The sequence below is a fragment of the Cricetulus griseus genome, chromosome 6, assembly GCF_003668045.3.
Source record: "Cricetulus griseus strain 17A/GY chromosome 6, alternate assembly CriGri-PICRH-1.0, whole genome shotgun sequence".
NCBI classification, from domain to species: Eukaryota; Metazoa; Chordata; class Mammalia; order Rodentia; family Cricetidae; genus Cricetulus; species Cricetulus griseus.
Window position 1 is genome coordinate 145879553 of NC_048599.1, and position 18148 is coordinate 145897700.

Sequence of the window (18148 nt, forward strand, 5' to 3'; positions counted from 1 at the left end):
AAAGACAAGAAATGGGCCACTATGGGTCAGATGCACCCAAGGGCAGGGGAGGTGACTGGGTGTTGCAGGGGCAGTGATGGGAGGCCACTAGGAACAGCACCTGGCACTCCACACATAGTCTGGTGACTTCATCTAGTATTCCTAGAGGGCTTGGCATTAGCACAGGGTGACATGCCTCATAGCCCGTGCTTCCTGGCCCTGCATACTGGGAGAAGTGCCGCCATGGAGGGAAGAAAAAAAACTCTCAAAGAGGACTGTGAAACCAGAGCAGAGAAAGGGAAGCAGGGGTCCAGTGGAGGGAAAGGTCAGCCAGGAGCCACAGCAGCTGAAGGGAGGGTTGGTGGGGAGTGGGGGAGGGTATGCCCCAGGGAGGCCCAGCAAGAGTGGGCCAGGCCTCCAGGCCTCAGGAGAGCAGGGCCTGCTTGGTGTCTTCTCGGAGGTTAGTTCATGCCGTGGCCACAGGACAGGGGAAAAGGAGGGAGACATGGCTGCTGAGAAGGGAAGAAACATTACCATTGGCCAGAGCATCAGCCATGTTAGTCACTGATGCAACAGAGCACCCCACAAACACTGCTCTAGGGGGAAGGGGTTCATCTGGCTCACAGTTTGAAGGTACAGCCCATCATTGCTGGAGGAGGCATGGTGGCAGCAACAGGAGGCCCCTGGGCACACTGCGTCCGTCCGCAGTCAGGAAGCAGAGAGATGAATGCTGCTCTCACCTCCCCTCTCCTTTTTTATTCAGTCTGGGTCCCCAGCCCATGGTACAACCCACATTTAGGATGGGTCTTCCCACCTTGGTTAGCCAAGTTTCTTTTCCCTCAGACATTCCCAGAGGCTCATTTCCATGGAGGCTCTAACTCTCATCAAGCTTACAACTATGATTACCCATCACAACCATGAAGATGCTTCCAGGAGGACCTGGGGGACCATCTGTGTATTTGTTTGCTCATTCATTCATTCATTTTCTCACTCACTCATTAATTCATTCATTCCTTGATCCACACATTCACTTGGTCATTTATTCATGCATTCATTTGTTTCTTCTTTCACTCTTTCATTCATTCTGTCATGCACTTATTTGTTCATTCAGTTAGTTCTTTCATTTGTACAGTGGGCGCTGGGCCACACCCTTAAGAAGATCCTTTAGGGAATACAGAACAGTGGGGGAAGAAGAAATAAAAATGACTCAAAGTGGTGATAAGTGGCAGGAAGGAAGTGCCCCACAGCAGGGAATAGCCTCTCATTACTGAGGAGAGCTAGGCCAATGCTTGAAGTGGGAGAAAGCTCCCACCAATGCAGAGGCCTAAAGGCCTAACATGGTCTCTGAGTGCTCCACTCTGACCCCTGTAGGCCCCAGGACCTCCCCATGCCTCAGCAGTGCTGAGAAGAGGTGAGTGTGACTGATTGCTGCTGTGACTTGGTTCTCAGTATATTTCAGGCCTTTTAGGTCTCTGAGGGGCCTGTGAGACTCCACCTATACTTCCTTAACTCCTTCTCCCTGCCCCTGTACCATGCCAGTATCCAAGAGCAACCTTTGAGTGGAATGCCACCACCAGTCCAATGATACTGTCCCTCCCTATCCTTGTGTGGTTCTTCCTGGGGGACTTGGAAAGGGGTGTTGTAGCAGCAGTTTTTGCTGCAGACTCTGGAAACCTGTGGGGAATGGTATAACTTTTCTTGACCAGACTGCCACATGTGGGGCCACTCTAGAAAGTGATGTCTCCGAGCAGCCACAGCAGCACAGGAATGAGGAGAGTGGCACCAACACCCAATGTCAGGCTCATATACCTGTGGACAGATTGGCATGCAGGCCACATGGTGTGCCTAGATGTGTTTGCACAGGTGAGCCCAGGAGCCCAGCAGGCACAGCCCCCTCTCCCAGCAGGCTCTTCCCTCACCCAGCTCCTGCAGAACACACCTGGGCAAAGTGCTTGCTGATACCTCCATAGAGCAGTTGTCCCTAGTAACACCAGTGCTTGGAGCCAGGGAAGACTGGGATCAAGGGCATGAACCTCTTTGCCTGGCTTAGTGCATACTGGACACCCCAGGGAATGCTTTCATGGATGAGGGCTCAGTTGTCCAGAACCCAAATATAGACTTTCCTCATGACCCTGACTGCCATATGAACTAGGTCATTGGCATAATCCTGGCCAAATTGGCCTGGCCCAGATTGACCAGGCCATGGTCCCAGGCCTAATTATCCCACATTCGGTCAATAAACCATTAACACCGCGTCTCGGATGTTAATAATCATTTCATGAAAAAGTCGCCATAATTTATGAGATCAACGCTGGTTAGCAAAATTAATAAATATTTCATTTGGTGAGATTTATCCTGGCATGCTTCTGACAGGTGGACGGGGCCCTTGGGCAGCCCCAGGGAGCCAGCAGCCAGGAGAGAATGGCCCAGAACTCACTTGGCCCAATAAACATTTACCTCAAACCCTATGACTATAAATCCACAGTCTGGACGAGGGTGCCCAGTAAAACCTGACTTAACATTATGTGCGGGCCATTAACAATATTTATATAGATGTCACCTCGGGGAGGGTTAACGTCTCCAGGCAGGGTCTAGCACGCCTGACGGGAGCTAGGGGATGTGGGGCTAGGGAGGCTTCTCAGACTCCCTGGTGCTGGTGTCTCCCTGTGGTGTGACCTCAACAAGCGTCTTGCTTTCCAGGGCAATGGTTTCCTCATCTGTGAAATAGTAAGGGAGTCCCAAGACTGGGGTTCATCATTGTCCCTGGAGATGCTCGGGGGGGGGGGGGGGTAACCTGGTCTTTTTAACTGAGTGTCAGTCATCACTGATGAGCTAGTCCCTCACTAACCTCTAGAGGGAGGCATATATACAGACTCTCCTTTTTCCAAAAGGGGAAACTGAGACTTGGGTAGTAAGTGCCTTGCTGGGGCAGCCAGCTGGAGATGGAAGAGCTGTGCTGGGTTCAGGTCTGAGGTTTGGGGTTTAGGTCTGGGGTTTCCTGCTGTCCCTGTGGCCCCTACCCCTCTCAATCAGGTTGATTTGGAAGGAGCCGCTCTCCAAGAGACAGAACTTACTATGATAGAAGCACTGAAGGCAGGCCAAACATGGTGGTCCTTGCCTGTAATCCCAGAATGTTCGAGGTGGAGACAGGAGGATCAGGAGTTCAAGGTCATCCTCAGCTAAACAATAAGAACAATAAGGTCTAGGGCAGCCTGGGCTACATGAGGCCCTGTCTCAAAAATAAAAAAAAATAATAAAATAAAAACCAAAACGAGAGAGAGAGAGAGAGAGAGAGAGAGAGAGAGAGAGAGAGAGAGAGAGAGAGAGAGAGATCTGGCCCAGGCCAGTATCAGGATGAGGTTCCCAAGACACAAGCAGTGGCATGGGATATAGTATGGGGACCTGGACCAGACATGGGGAGCATCTCTGTTCTAGCCTGGGTAACCTTGGCTTCTGTAGGAGGTCTTAAGCCCCAGGCCAAAGGCTAGCTTACTGGGACAGTGAGCCGGCACATTTGCTGCTAAAGCTCCTTCAGCCCCACCATAGACCACCTGAGCACAGAGCCCAGGGTGGGGGTGGGGCTCATCTGCCTTCCTGGAGCTTGCGCCCAGACTGAAATAACCCAAGAGGGCACATGGCCCAGTTCACAGAGCATGCTCAGTGCATATGGGTACTGTGACCCTCACCCCATTTCCCATACAAGGAAACTGAGGCTTAGAAGGGCCACTTGGAAAGGGGCAGCGTCAGACCTCAAGTACAAATCTATCCCAACACTAAAGCCTCCTCATCAGGGACCTGCATAGAGTGGGGATGATGGATAATGAGAAGTGCCCAGGACACCTTGCTTCATCTGTTTGCTTGAAAGAACAGAGCATGTTGTGATAGACAGGTCCAGACTGTGGGGAGCACCAGCTATGCATCTACTGTATGCAGGGACAGGAAGCTGTAAAAAACCGAATGCTGAGACTGACCCAAAACAAACACGAGTGAAACGGGGGAGGTGCCAAGAAGTATGCCGGGCATGCTCAGGGCTTTGCAGTGGCTCCCTGGGAGAGCTGCCCCAATTCCAGGTTTCAAGAGAAGGGTGAACCTGGGTGGTGGGGGTGGGAGCAGCAATGGCGGGGAATGGTGAGCTCTAATTTCTGCACCAAGCTTACAGAGGAAAGGGGAAGAGGCTCCAAGTTCACAGGGGCCAGGGAGCTTGACTTGGAGTTCAGCACCCATCCCGTGTGCAGTGGGAAGTCATGGGAGACCTCTGAGCAGGATCAGACAAGCATTTCAGAGCCATTTGACCAGCAGCTTGGAGAAAAGGGGTTGAAGGTTGGTTCAGTATGGGGTTGGGTGGAAAGAGTTGAGGAGGCCAAGGTTGGCAGTGGTGGACATAGGGAGAGAAGGCCCATGTGGACCAGCTCAAAATGGGCTAACTTTGGGACTGGTGTAGCCCCAGCCTCCCCTGAATCTCCTCCTGGACACCCATGCCCCAGAGGTCCTGCCTGCACAACCCAGCAGGCTCTGGCTCTTTGTCTAGGCTATCTCAGGCCCTCAGAACATCAACCTTACCACAGTCTGCAACTACAGGTGGGTGAATCACCAGGCCCACATGCAAAGGCCCAAAGCCCATTTCTAATTAAGTCAGACATCTGGGGAGAGACAGATCACTGGTGCTTCCTGATCAGTGCTGTGTATCCTCTGATAAGGCACTGTCCCTCTCTGGGACTCACATAAGTGTCTCCTTTGTACAATAAGGAGCTGGTTACCAAGCACCACTGCTTTAATGCTTGACACGTGGAACACTCCCCATGCTGCCTGCTCACCTCATCCCCTAGTCTCTGAAGGCAGAGTCCTAGTCATGGGCTCCCAGTGGGAAGAGGGGGAACTAGAGGGAGAGAAAGAGCCTCAGACAAGGTCCCTCATCACAAGATGGCAGAGCCAGGAAAGCCAGGAGAGAAGCGGGCCTACCACTGGAAGGTCTTTTATGACTCTTGCTAAGAAACCCAGCAGGCAGGTGAGTTGCCTGTGGCCTCTGGGGTGCCCTTGGGCTGGAGTGGCCCTGAAGAGGCTTGAGAGAGAAGGGCCTAACCTAGGCTCACACAGACATGGCTCTCAGGTGGAAGCCCAGCATGTTCCTAGCCAGCTCTGCCCAGGCCTGGCTGCCCAAAGGGCTGACTGGGGACTCTGAGCCCATGGAAGGCCTTGTGTTCTCTCCATGCTTGTGTGGGTTTAAACCAATGGGTTTAAAGTGATTGTGACCCCCTCTGAGACAGATCTTCAACAGCTCATTCATTAACTACCTGCCATGGGGCTAAGACTTTCACAAGGGATGGATGACTGCAAAAGCCCTGAGACAGGGGTATGCCTGAGCAGCTGTTTCAGGAGCAGGGAGAGGCCCACCTGTGTGGACAGCTCAGATGGGGGGTAGGGTTGGCCAGTATCAGCTTTCCCTCACTGTGACAAGACCTGAAGAAATCACTGTCTCAGGAAGAACGGTTTATTCTGACCAGTGGCTTCTGAATCTAGTGTCACCTGTTCTCATGGTGGCAGCTGGTGTTCTAGCACCCACCATGAGGACACACCTCCAGTGACATCACGTCCTTCTACCAGAGCCCATCTCTCAAAGGATCCATGACCTCCCAAGGTGCCACAGGCTAATTAACCAAGTAAGCCTTTGACCCACAGGCCTTTGTGTGCGTGTAAGGGGAGGGGGTTGTTCTCATATTCCAGGTCCAGATTATAGTAGACCTGGGGAGACATGGGAGCCCCAGGGTGGCCGTGAGGAGCCTGAATGAATGCCTTTCTGGGTTCAGATGCAAAAATGAGACACAGTGAGTTCTTAAGATCTATGATTAGCACTGCTAACAGATTACTCCCAGGGAATTGTGGGAGATGGGGCTGCCTTAGGGTCTGGCTCTTGTGGGCAAGAGCTGGATTTGTCCCCACTCAAGCCTATTCTTCTTCAGGCTGGGGTTCAGGGCCTTCTTTTCTGCCTCTTAAGAAAGTTGAAGACTATTCCCAAGCCTCAGACCTTCCCAGGCCTTGGGACACATACAGTATTCAATCAGACCCCCAGCTCCGGAAGAAACCACACCATGTTAACACCTTTATTACGGCCCAAGCTGTATTTGAGATATTAAAAGACATCCTGTTTCTGCCCCCATGTCACTTCTGAGATGTAGCATAGATAAATGATATATCACCGCTCGAGATCTACCGAAACCATTAGTAACCGTGACATTTTGACGTCAGATTTTAAAAAATTCCTAAGTAATCTTTTTGATTTATGAAACGCTGTCTGGGTTCATCGAGAGAGATCTCAGATTTATCACCGCCTGGTTAGAATTATTAATGATTTTCAATTTGTAAATCCGAAGTCGAGAAAGTCTGTGAGCTCAGGGCGAAAACTCCCTCTGATGGAGGCCTGGCCTCTCCTCCCACTGCTGTTCTGCCTCCTTGAGATGAGGGGACAATGGTCTGTGCACCTGGCACAAAGTTTCCCCAAATTCTCTCTGCAGCCTGCAAGACAGTAGGCGGAGTGGGGGGGGGGCGGGGGGGCACTCCAGGGATGAGTGTCAAGCCCACTTTCCAAAGGGGTTTCTCTCACACAGGCCTGGAGAGCTGCCCCAGATATTCTGGTCACAGGTGTCAGTTGGGGTAGACACAGTGGGGGGCTGTAGACTGGCCTTCCCTTGGATCAGGTTCAGGGCCAGGTATCCTTGCCCAAGGCAGAGCCCATGCTGGATGGACCTGCTCCCAAGTCAGATGCTGCCTCAGCCAGGAGCCCCTTGCCTGTACCTCCCTGTGAGCCTTACCTCTGTCCCCATTGACACCTCCAGGAGCCACTGGCTGAACGGGAGGCCTAAGGAATCCACTGGAGCCGGGGCCCTACACACATAGGAGATAGGTGCATCACTCAGCTACTGCCCCAAGCCACTCTGGACTCTGCCTGGGATTTACATGGTCTGGGTATTAGACTGGTGGCTTCTATACATGCCGGTGCTGAGACTGCGCACAGACCAGCCTTGCCTCTCTTCCCACTGCTCTTCTGCCCAGGAGATGAGAGGACAATGTTCTGTGTACCTGACACAAGATCTATATGAGGAAAGCTAAAATGCCCTTAAAAAATACTGAAGGAAAGATTGAATACTTACTAGGAGAGACAGCCCCACTTAGTGGGTGGGAAGCCTCAATCCCATCAGATCTTTCCACCCTGGGCTGTCCAGCATGGTTGCAAGTAAATGCCACTAAGTTATTTTGCAGATCTAGACTGATGTTAAGGTTCATAGAGAGAGGCAAAAGACCTAGAGTGGCCATCTGGATACAGGAGGAGAGGACTGACTTCTCCCCCCCCCCCCCAGACATCACAGCCAGTGTGTTGTGGGGGAAATCAGAGACAAATCATCCACAGAACCATCGTCCCTGAAACAGATCCCAAATAATGGACGGCTGACGGCAAACGAGGTAAACAAGAACTATGGAGCAGAGAGCATCTACAATAAATCATGTGGGAAGGACAAAGTCTAAATATGGACCTTGCCCCCTTTCCAGTGGCACAGACGGGTGAAGCCACACAGCTAGCTATAAAACTCCTGCAGGGGAATAGGGTGTGGTGGAACGCATCTTTAATCCCAGCAGATCTGGGATCTGGGGAAGCAGATCTCTGTGAGTCCACACCAGCCTGGTCTACATGACAAGTTCCAGGCCAGCTGAGGCTACATAGAGAGAGACCCCCATTTCAAAAAACCAAAGCAAACCACAACCTTCCTTCAAGGTAACTCAGGAAGCCTTGACGAGTTTCAGCAGAGATGGGTTTTTAGACATGGCACAGAAGGCAGAGCCACACCACTAACGTGAAGATCCTGCTCTGCAAAGGACCAGTCACTGGAATAAGATGAGCCACAGACTCTAAGAAAATATTCACTACTGTTACTAATATCAAAGGACTGTTAATATTTAACAAGAAACAGACAAGTAAGTTTTAGAAATGGATAGAAGACCTGGACAGATGCCTTTCCAAAGAAAATACCCAAATGGAAAAATCAGCAGATGGAATCGTTCAGCACCATGTGTCTTTAGGAGATTGTGCGAGAGAAGGGCCTGGGGAGGCGGCATGATCAGTGGCGTGCCTTCTGCGCAAGTGCATGGACCTGAGGGAGAGGCTCTGCACCATCCCTAAAAGCTGAGTGTGTGCTGTGCACGTGTGAGGCCAGCGCTGAGGAGACAGACACAGGAGGGTCCCCAGGACTTGCTGGCCAGCCATAGAATCTAGTCGGTGAGTTCCAGGTTCAGGGAAAGACCCTATCTCACAAAAGTGGAGGAGGGAGTATGGAGAGAGAATGAAGTCCTGAGTGGATATATGTTGTTGACTTGAGCATGGCCACGTTGAGGACACCGATGCCTCAGACTAAAGAGAATGACAATATCCTCCCCTGGTCCGAATCCGGATGTTGGTGAATGGATGGATCTTTAGGTAAAACAGACCTCCCATAGCTTTCATGTTCAGGATAACCACTACCCCAAGCCTGAATCCTACAGACCCTCTAACTGAGTTTAGCTAAACTGCTGCCTCCTTCAGGCTGTATATAATAAACTCACTGAGTCTCCAGGCTGCTGGTGGTATATCTCCATCAGAGTTTATGGCCCACCCCAGGCCACTTGTGTCTTATGCCTGTCTTTTTTAATCCTTTGTCACTCCTAGTCAGGTTTCTGGACTGCTGAACAACCAAGGAAGACACCAAGATCAACCTCTGGTCTCCACATACATACACAGATAAGCGCACGCACGCGCAAACACACACACACACACACACACACACACACACACACACACACACGAACATGAACACATATGTTAAAAAACAAAGTGAAATTTCACTGCAGGCCACTCAGAACAGCCCAAAAATTCAAAATACCAACAACACAAAATGCTGACAAGAATGTGAAGCAATGGAACTCTCCTTCCTAGATGCAAATACATTGGGCCTCTGCTTCAGGAATACACCTTTAGCAGATAATCCAGCAATTGTACTCAAATGAACCAAAAACTTCAAGTTACACAAAAAACTAGATCTAGCTATTTATAGCAGCTTCATTCATAATTACCCAAACTGAGGAGCAGCCAAGACTCCCTTCAGCAGACACATGCAAAAATGGTGGTATGTCCAAGTCAATGGAATACTATTCAGCGCTACAAAGGGATGAGTTATCAAGCACATATTATTATATGGACTCAACCATATAATATTCCCAAGGAATCAAGTGTATGGAAACAACAAAGGGATCAGGAATAGAGAAAGTGGGGTGAATAGATGGAAGATTTTTTTAAATTATTTTTTATTAATTCAAATTAGAAACAAGCCTGCTTCACATGTCAATCCCTGCTCCCTCTCCCTCCCCTCCTCCTCCATCCCCCACCAACCCCTACCCCGTCTCCCCTCTGCTCCCCAGGGAGGGTGAGGCCCTCCATGGGGGATCCCCAAAGTCTGTCATCTCATCCTGGGCAGGACCTAGGCCCTCCCCCATGTGTCCAGGCTGAAAGAGCATCCCTCCACTGGTATGGGCTCCCAAAGTCCTTTCTTACTCCAGGGATAAATACTGATCTACTACCAGAGGCCCCATAGAGTACCAAGGCCTTCTCACTGACATCCACGTTCAGGGGTCTGGATCAGTCCCATGCTGTTCTCCCAGACATCAGTCTGGGGTCCATGTACTCCCCCTTGATCAGGCCAGCTGTTTCTGAGGGTTTCACCAGCCCAGTCTTTATCTCTTTGCTCATCATTCCTCCCTCTCTGCAACTGGGTTCCAGAGTTCAGTTCAGTGTATATCTGTGGGTGTCTGCCTCTGCTTCCATCAGCCACTGGATGAAGGCTCTAGGATGGCATATAAGGTAATCATCAGTCTCATTATAGGGGAAGGGCATTTAGGGTAGCCTCTCCACTATTGCTTAGATTGCCAGTTGGTGTCATCCTTGTAGATCTCTGGAAATCTCCCTAGTGCCAGAGCTCTCCTCGAACCGACAATGGCTTCCTCTATTATGGTATCTCTTATCCTGCTCTCCTCTATTCTTCCCCCAACTCAACCTTCCTGCTCCCCTATTTCCTCCTTTCCTCTCCCTTCCTCCTCTCCCCCTCTCTTTCTCCTAGCTCCCTCTCCCCTACCTCCATGCTCCCAATTAGCTCAGGCGATCCGGTCACCTTCCCCTTCTCTGGGGGAACCATGCATTCCTCTCTTGGAGTCCTCCTTGTTTCCTAGTTCCTTTGGTGATGTGGATTGTAGGCTGGTAATCATTTGCTCTATATCTAAAATCCATATAGGAGTGAGTACACACCATGTTTGTCTTTTTGTGACTGGGTTACTTCACTCAGGATGGTTTCTTCTAGTTCCATCCATCTGCCTGTGAATTCCATTGCTTTTTTCCACTAAGTAGTACTCCATTGTGTAAATGTACCACATTTTCTCTATCCATCCTTCAGTTGAGGGGCATCTAGGTTGCTTCCAGGTTCTGGCTATTACAAACAATGCTGCTATGAACATGGTTGAACATATGTCCTTGTTGTATAAATGTGCATTATTTGGTTATATGCCCAAGAGAGGAATTGCTGGATCTTGAGGTAGACTGATTCCCATTTTCCTGAGAAACTGCCATTCTGATTTCCAAAGTGGTCATACAAGTTTGCACTCCCACCAGCAACGGAATAGTGTTCCCTTTTCGATGGAGGTTTATTTTTTAAAACATCAAAACTATTTTATATGGATATAATGGTGAGTAAATGTCATCAGGTATGCCAGAAAACAAAATACAGCTGAACATGGTGGGACATGCTTTGTAAGTACAGCACCCGGGAGGTAGAGCCAAAAGCGTCAAGAGTTCAAGGTCTTTCTCAGCCACATAGTGAGTTTGGAAACAGCCTGAACTATGAGACTGTCTTTTTTTTTTCATTTTAAAATTAATTTATTTTTTACATTCCAATCCCAGGTCCCCCTTGCTTCTCTCCTCTCACTCTCCCCATTTCTCCACCACCCATCTGCTCCACAGAGAGGGTAAAGCCTCCTCTAGAAAGTCTACTAAGTCTGTTCCATCCTCTCATTGAGGCAGGACCAAGGCACCTCTCCACCCCCCATCCCCATGTCTAGGTTGAGCAAGGTATCTCTCCATACAGAATGGACTCCACTAAGCCAGTTTGTGCATTAGCATTAGGTCTTGGACCCATTTCCATTGCTCTCATACATTGTCCCAGTCACACCATTGCCACCTATATTTAAGGGAGTCTAGTTCGGTCTTATGCAGGTTCCCCATTTGTCAGACCTGACTCAGTGATCTCTCATTAGCTTGGGTCAGCTGATTCTGTGGGTTTCCCCATCATGGTCTTGACTCCTTTGTTCATATTATGGCTTCTCCCTCACTTTGATTGTACTTCAGGAACTTGGGTCAATGGTTATTTGTGGATTTCTGCATCTGCTTCCATCTGTTTCTGGAAGAGGATTCTAGCTTCTCTGGGGTTGTGGATTGTAGGCTGGGTATCTTTTGCTTTATGTTTGGTATCCACTTATGAGTACATACTATATTTGTCTTTCTGGTTTTGGAATACCTCACTCAGGATGGCTTTTTCTAATTCTGTCCATTTGCCTGCAAATTTTAGAATGTCATTGTTTCTTACCGCTGAGTAGTACTCCATTGTGTAAATATACCACATTTTCTTTATCCATTCTTCAGTTGAGGGGCATGTAGGCTGTTTCCAAGATCTGACTATTATGAATAATGTTGCTATGAACATAGTTGAGCAAATGTTCTTGTGGCATGTAGTGCCAAGAGTGGACCCAATGTTAATATAGATTTATGTACTAGTAAGATGGCTCAGTGTTTGTTGCCAGGAATGACAATCCAATCCCCACAAGCCACAAATTGGAAGGAGAGAACTAACTACTGAAAGTTGTCCTCTGACTTACACACACACACACACACACACACACACACACACACACACACACACACCAAATAAACATAGACTAGGGTCTCCCTGTACCCAATGCCCCTGTCCACAGCAACAACTTCCCTCACAGCAGCCAACATTTGTGGTCATCAGAAGACCAAGGTGCTACAGCAGTCACTCCTCATCTTATTGTCAACTTGACACAATACAGAGTCACCTGGGAAGATGGAATATTAATTGAAGAATTGCCTTCATCAGGTTGCCCGTAGCCATGTGTGTGGATGTTTTGATTGATGATTTAGGAGAGAGGGTCCAGCCCACTGTAGGCAGTGCCATCCCTGGGCAGGGGACCTGAGCTGCATAAGAAAGCAGGATGAGTAAGCCAGAGATCAAACAAGTAAGTGGCAATCTTCCAGGGTTTGTGTTCCAGATTCCTGCCTGAGCCCCCGCCCTGACAAACTGAAGCCTGTAAGCTGAAATAAACCCTCTTCTCCCGTGATTGCTCTAGTTTGGGGTGCTGATCACCCCAATAAAAAGCAAGCTAGCACACAGCTTCGCTAATGTAGCCCAGGGTGGTCTCAAACCACCTCAGTCTGGGTTGATAGACATATATGGCTTCCAGTACTGTTTATGTTGTTGTTGGTTAATGTGAGACTTTACATGCTGATGCTGAAATTTATACAGAAACACACTGAGCCAAGAATAAGATAAAATGACATGTAAGAGCCAAGACAAAAATGACATATAAGAAGCCACTCTTTTAGCTGGGCCGTGGTGGTGTGTGCCTTTAATCCCAGCACTCGGGAGGCAGAAACAGGCAGATCTCTCTGAGTTCGAGACCAGCCTGATCTACAAGAGCTAGTTCTAGGACAGGCTCCAAAGCTACACAGAGAAACCCTGTCTTGAAAACAAAAATGAAAGAAAGAAAACCACTCTTTTTTTTATTTGAATTACAAACAAGATTAAATTACATGACAATCCCAGTTCTCTTCTCCCTCTCTTCCTCCCCTACCACACCCCCAACTAAAACCCTACCTATCACATATCCTTTATTCTAATCTGCACCTGACTCAACCTTTCTGCTCCCTCATGACCTTTGCATCCTTCCTCTTCTTCCCTTCTCATTCTTGTAGTTCCCTCCCCCTCTTCCCATGTTCTCAATTTGCTCAGGAGATCGTGACCCTTTCCCCTTCTCTAGGGGACAATGTTTGTCTCTTTTAGAGTCCTCCTTGTTTACTAGTTTCTCTGGCAGTGTGGATTGTAGACTGGTAATCCCTTACTCTATGTCTAAAACCCACATATGAGTGAGTGCATATCAGAAAACCACTCTTTTGCATATCAGGAAGACTCAGAAGGTTCTGGCGTTGGGCCAGTGTGGTATTGATGCAGAAGTGGGCAAACCACCTAGCAGCCATGAGAAATCAGGATAATGGAAGGACACACATGTGGACAGAGATGACACCTCAGACCTGTGTGTGAGGGGATCAGATCTATACCTCAGACAATACAGAAGGCAGTAATTACAGAAGGGTAAGAACATGTTCAATGAAGCAGTGTACTATAGTTCATTAAAATACCTGATAAACCAGCAAGAAAAAGGTAAGCAACATAGGAGCCTTCAAGATTGGGGAGATAGGGGTGGGTGAAATGCTTGCTGTGTAAGCCTGAGGACCAGAGTTCAAATTCCAACACCAAATGAATGCCGAGAGGCCAGGACTGCACTCTAATCCCAGCACAGGACCCCACTGGATCTGTAAGCTCTGGGATCAAGCTGCCCCAGCACAAAAAGTGTAGAAAGAGCCAGGAAGCTATCCAACATTGATCTCAGGCCTCTACATGCTCATGCACAGTTATGTATGCACACCTCCACACATGTTCACCCATACAAACATGCACACACACATGCATACTCTTGTGCCACACAAATATGCATGCAAAAAGAAAAAGAAAACAAGTAAACAACTTGAAGATGCACATCACAGAGGAGCACAGGCAAAGGCATAAGGAACTCCTGCAAAGAGGCTGACATTGTTGATAATGACAGGAATTCAACATGATGTTTCATTCTTGTCTGGATACCAGGTTCTTGAAAACAGCAAAGTTGACAAGTCTGTGAGTGGTTGACAAGTCTGTGAGTGGGAAATTTGACACTACCATATTGGAAAACCATGTGATCTCCATCAATTAAGTTCAAGAGGTCCATGGGCTACAACTCAGTGATTCCACCCTGGGCCTGGAAAGTTGCCCCAGGAATCACAGGTGGTTAGCAAGGGAGAGGAGTAATCAGCATCCACCAGCTACAAACCCTGTGATCTATAACGGTGACCTCCTTGCAAGATGGATTGGTGCAATAAAGGCACAAATGTAATGGGAGTAACCAATCCCTTTTTTGCTTGGTTTTAAAGCCCATTCTACAAGATGGGAACCCATACCTGACACTGTTATTGAGACCAAGAACCCAAGATTAGATAGGACATGGACCTAGGGGAAAACCTACTGCTATTATTCTACTAAGTGAACATAGGAGGAAGATGACTCCCAATGACATCTTGCTATACCCATGGATGAGTGCCTTGCTCAGCCCTTATCAGAGAAGCCTTTTATTGCAAGTAGATGGGAACTAATACAGAGACCAACAAGTAGACACTGTGCAGAAAGCCTGGAATGAGACTCACACTCCCTCAAGACTGGAGGATCTATGTGGAAGAGGTAGAAAGACTGTTAAGAGCCAGAGGGGGAGGATGACGCCAAGAAAACAGTGTCTTCCAGACCAACAGGGCTGGTGCACATGTGAACTCACAGAGACTTTGGCTGCATCCACAAGATCTGTACAGGTTCAAACCAGACAAAAGCCCTGCACAGAGAAGTGGACACAGAGTTCCAACAAAGCCCCACCCTAACCAAGGAGCTGTTGCAGTTGAGAGCTGCTGAGAGTGGGGAATCAGATTTTTCCAGTGGAGTGACAGTGGGTGTGTCAACTACACTCTGGGGCAAGCTAGACTTTACTTCCTTCCTAGTCAGTCTGTAAATTAAGGGGCAGGGTTAATTCCACACCATCAGGGGCTTTTCCTTTTATAGTCTTTGATGACAGACTTCCCAAAGTTACCCTAAATATCCCTGTGTCTATACACCCGAGGGCATCTTTAACCTTCTTTGCAATCTTCCTTTCTTAGTCCATCTTCCACTGCTATAACAGAGCACCACAGGTTGTGGAACATGTAAGTGACAGAAGAGCATTTGTTCACAGTTCTGGGCCCAGAAACATAGAGTCAGTGCCCAACAATGACTTGTGTAGCAAATCTTAGCAGAGGGAGACAGAGAACCAAACTTACTTCACTGGGAACTTTTTACAGGAGTCTGTGTTAACCCACTGCTATGGTAACTGGACTAATCCAGCGACAATTAGTCCATTCTCACAACGCAACCCACCCTCAAAACAGCTATCTCATTCCTGCAGTAGCTAGCCCATCCCCTCTCATAAAAAGTAAGCTATTCTTGCAATAGCAATAACAGCACCACCCCACCTCTCAAGGGCTCCAGCCCTTCATACTGCTTTAGTAGCAATGAGTGACTTTCTCATGTGCCTCCTGGAGGGAACTCAACAGAACACACCTCTCCTGAACACTCCTCCCCCTCCCCTCCCCTCCTCTTCCTCCCTCCCTCCCTTTCTGTCCTTCTGTTTGTTCATTTGTTTTTCAAGACTGGGTTTCTCTGTGTAGTCCTGGCTGTCCCGGAACTCACTCTGTAGACCAGGCTGGCCTCAAACTCATGTAGATCCACCTGCCTCTGCCTCCAGGACTAAAGCACCACCACAGTCTGGCTTCCTGAGAACTGTTGAGAGGGAGTGTGAACCTGGCTAACCCCTAGAGACAAGTATCTTCCCAATCCTGCCACTTGGGCAAGTTTACCCTGCCCCATCCCCCAGGGCTTTCTTCCTTCCCTGTCATATAGTATAGGGATGGCACATGTATCACTGGGAGGCAGCAGTGTGCAGACCTCACAAATGCTCTGGGGACACACTCTACTGACCCACCTGGGCCTCCATTGCTCCATGGTCCTCAAGCACACTGTGCATGTCTCTGCCATCACTACAGAGGCTCTTCCCCAGGTCCACCCACCGGCATTTCCATAAACATTCCCTGAGGGCTATGGCATGTAAAGCATTGTTATTGTGTGTTTGTGGGGGGTGACCATGAAGAAAGTCAACAGGTTCAGGCCCTGGTGGGAAGATGACTGGAGCAGCTGCATGGGAAGAGAAAGGTAAGAAGATTTTCGTGACCAGCACATTCCAGAAAGCAGCATGCTGCCTGGCACATAGTAGGCCCTCAATAGACACCACTTGGCCACTGGACTGAACAACTGAGGTGCAGTCAGCTTGCACATACTCAACCAACCAGCTGAGGTGCCCATGTTTCTGTCACCCTGTTGCAACTGAGGCATACCCACGCACACCTCACACACAGCCCCACTCGTGGGTCCACTCCAGCCAGTATTTTCACACCCAGGAACACTGCCTCCCACACAAGGCTCATTCATTTTGATTTATGAATGTTACAAAGAAAAACCTATCTTCTGGAGGATCCTGCCATCCTGACTCTGGTCCCCATGACACTGCTTCCTTCCTTCCAGGTACCTAAAATTAGCAGAGTAATTCGGAATCTGTGTCTTTATTTAAAAGAAAAAACTGTAGGTGCAGAATTATAAAAATTTAATATGCTCCCAGGAAAATGAAAAATGAGAGGCTGTGATCTCGTCTAACACTTTCAAATGTGTTTATTAATTCATGTTTTAAATCATAAGTTTCATTCGGTGAGAGCCATGCACAGCAATAAGCCTGTTTTAAAATATTAATGAATAAACAATATTTCTCTATTGAAATATAACATGCTTCTTTGAACAATGGACCGCCAGTAATAAATCAAAACCAGGAGAAAATTGCATTTCATATTTAATACAAGTTGAACTCTGCCTTTTTATAAATGATATCTTTTTTGTTTAATTGGCGTCAGTTCAGATCTAGCAGATTGCTAATAAAATTCTGGATTTCCATATTTAATGATGCGTACACTTTCTGTTGAAATTTAACCAGGAAAAAAGAACCAGGCCTTTATTATTTCCTAGGATGGTGAAGAGGTGAGGCCTTTGCTAAGGTCTAACCTGGAGGCATGGGGACAGCTAGCCTGAGCTGTTGCATTAAAAGGACAATCCACTCACAGAGCCCCACTTGGTAACTGACCATTCCTGATAACTCTGATGCATGGTGGAAGTGCCTCAGGCCTGCCCTCCTCATCCCATCAGTGAGTAATTGTGAGGAGAACCAACCACCTTAACCTACCATGAGGTAGGCAGGAACAGTTACCACTTGACTAGGAAACCAAGGCTTCAGAGAAGGTGTGCCCAAGGTCACACACAGAAATCAGCCAGGCTCGGGTGCCCTAGCTCTTGGTACTAATGCAGGGTGGTGCTTGGAAGCAAGGTACATCTGCCTGGGTCTTAACAACAGTGTGGCATCAACATGAGGAGGATTTGAGTACATACCTGTCACAGGGTTTTGTTTGCTGTGAAGAGACACCATGACCAAGGCAACTCTTATAAAGGAAAACATTTAATTGGGGCTGGCTTACATTTTCAGAGGTTTAGTCCATTATTGCCATGGAGAGAAGCATGGCAATGTGCAGGCAGACATGGTGCTGGAGAAAGCTGAGAGTTCTATATCTTTTTTTTTTTTTTTACTCATTTAAAAAATTTGTTATTATTTTTTATTTTATGAGCATTGACTGGTATTTTGCCTGCATGTATGTCCATGGTGAAGGTGTTGGATACCCTGGAACTGGAGTTACAGACAGTTGTAAACTGCTATATAGATACTGGGAATTGAACCCTTGTCCTCTGGAAGAATAGGCAATGCTCAACTCTTGATCCATCTCTTCAGCCCCAAGTTCTACATCTTGATATGCAGACAGAAGAAGGAGACTACATTCCACACTGGCCATAGCTTGAGCATGAGACCTCAAAGCCTGCTCCCGAAGTGACATACTTCCAAGGCCACACCTACTCCAACAAGGTCACACCTCCTAATAGTGCTGCTTCCTGTGGGCCAAACATGCAAACACATGAGTCTATGGGGGCATTCCTATTCAAACCAGCACAACAGCACTTACTCTGAGGCAAATCACAGACTAATACATATCAGAGACTCCAGAATCAGCAGGGTTATCTGTAGAGTACAGTATCAATGTGCCTGA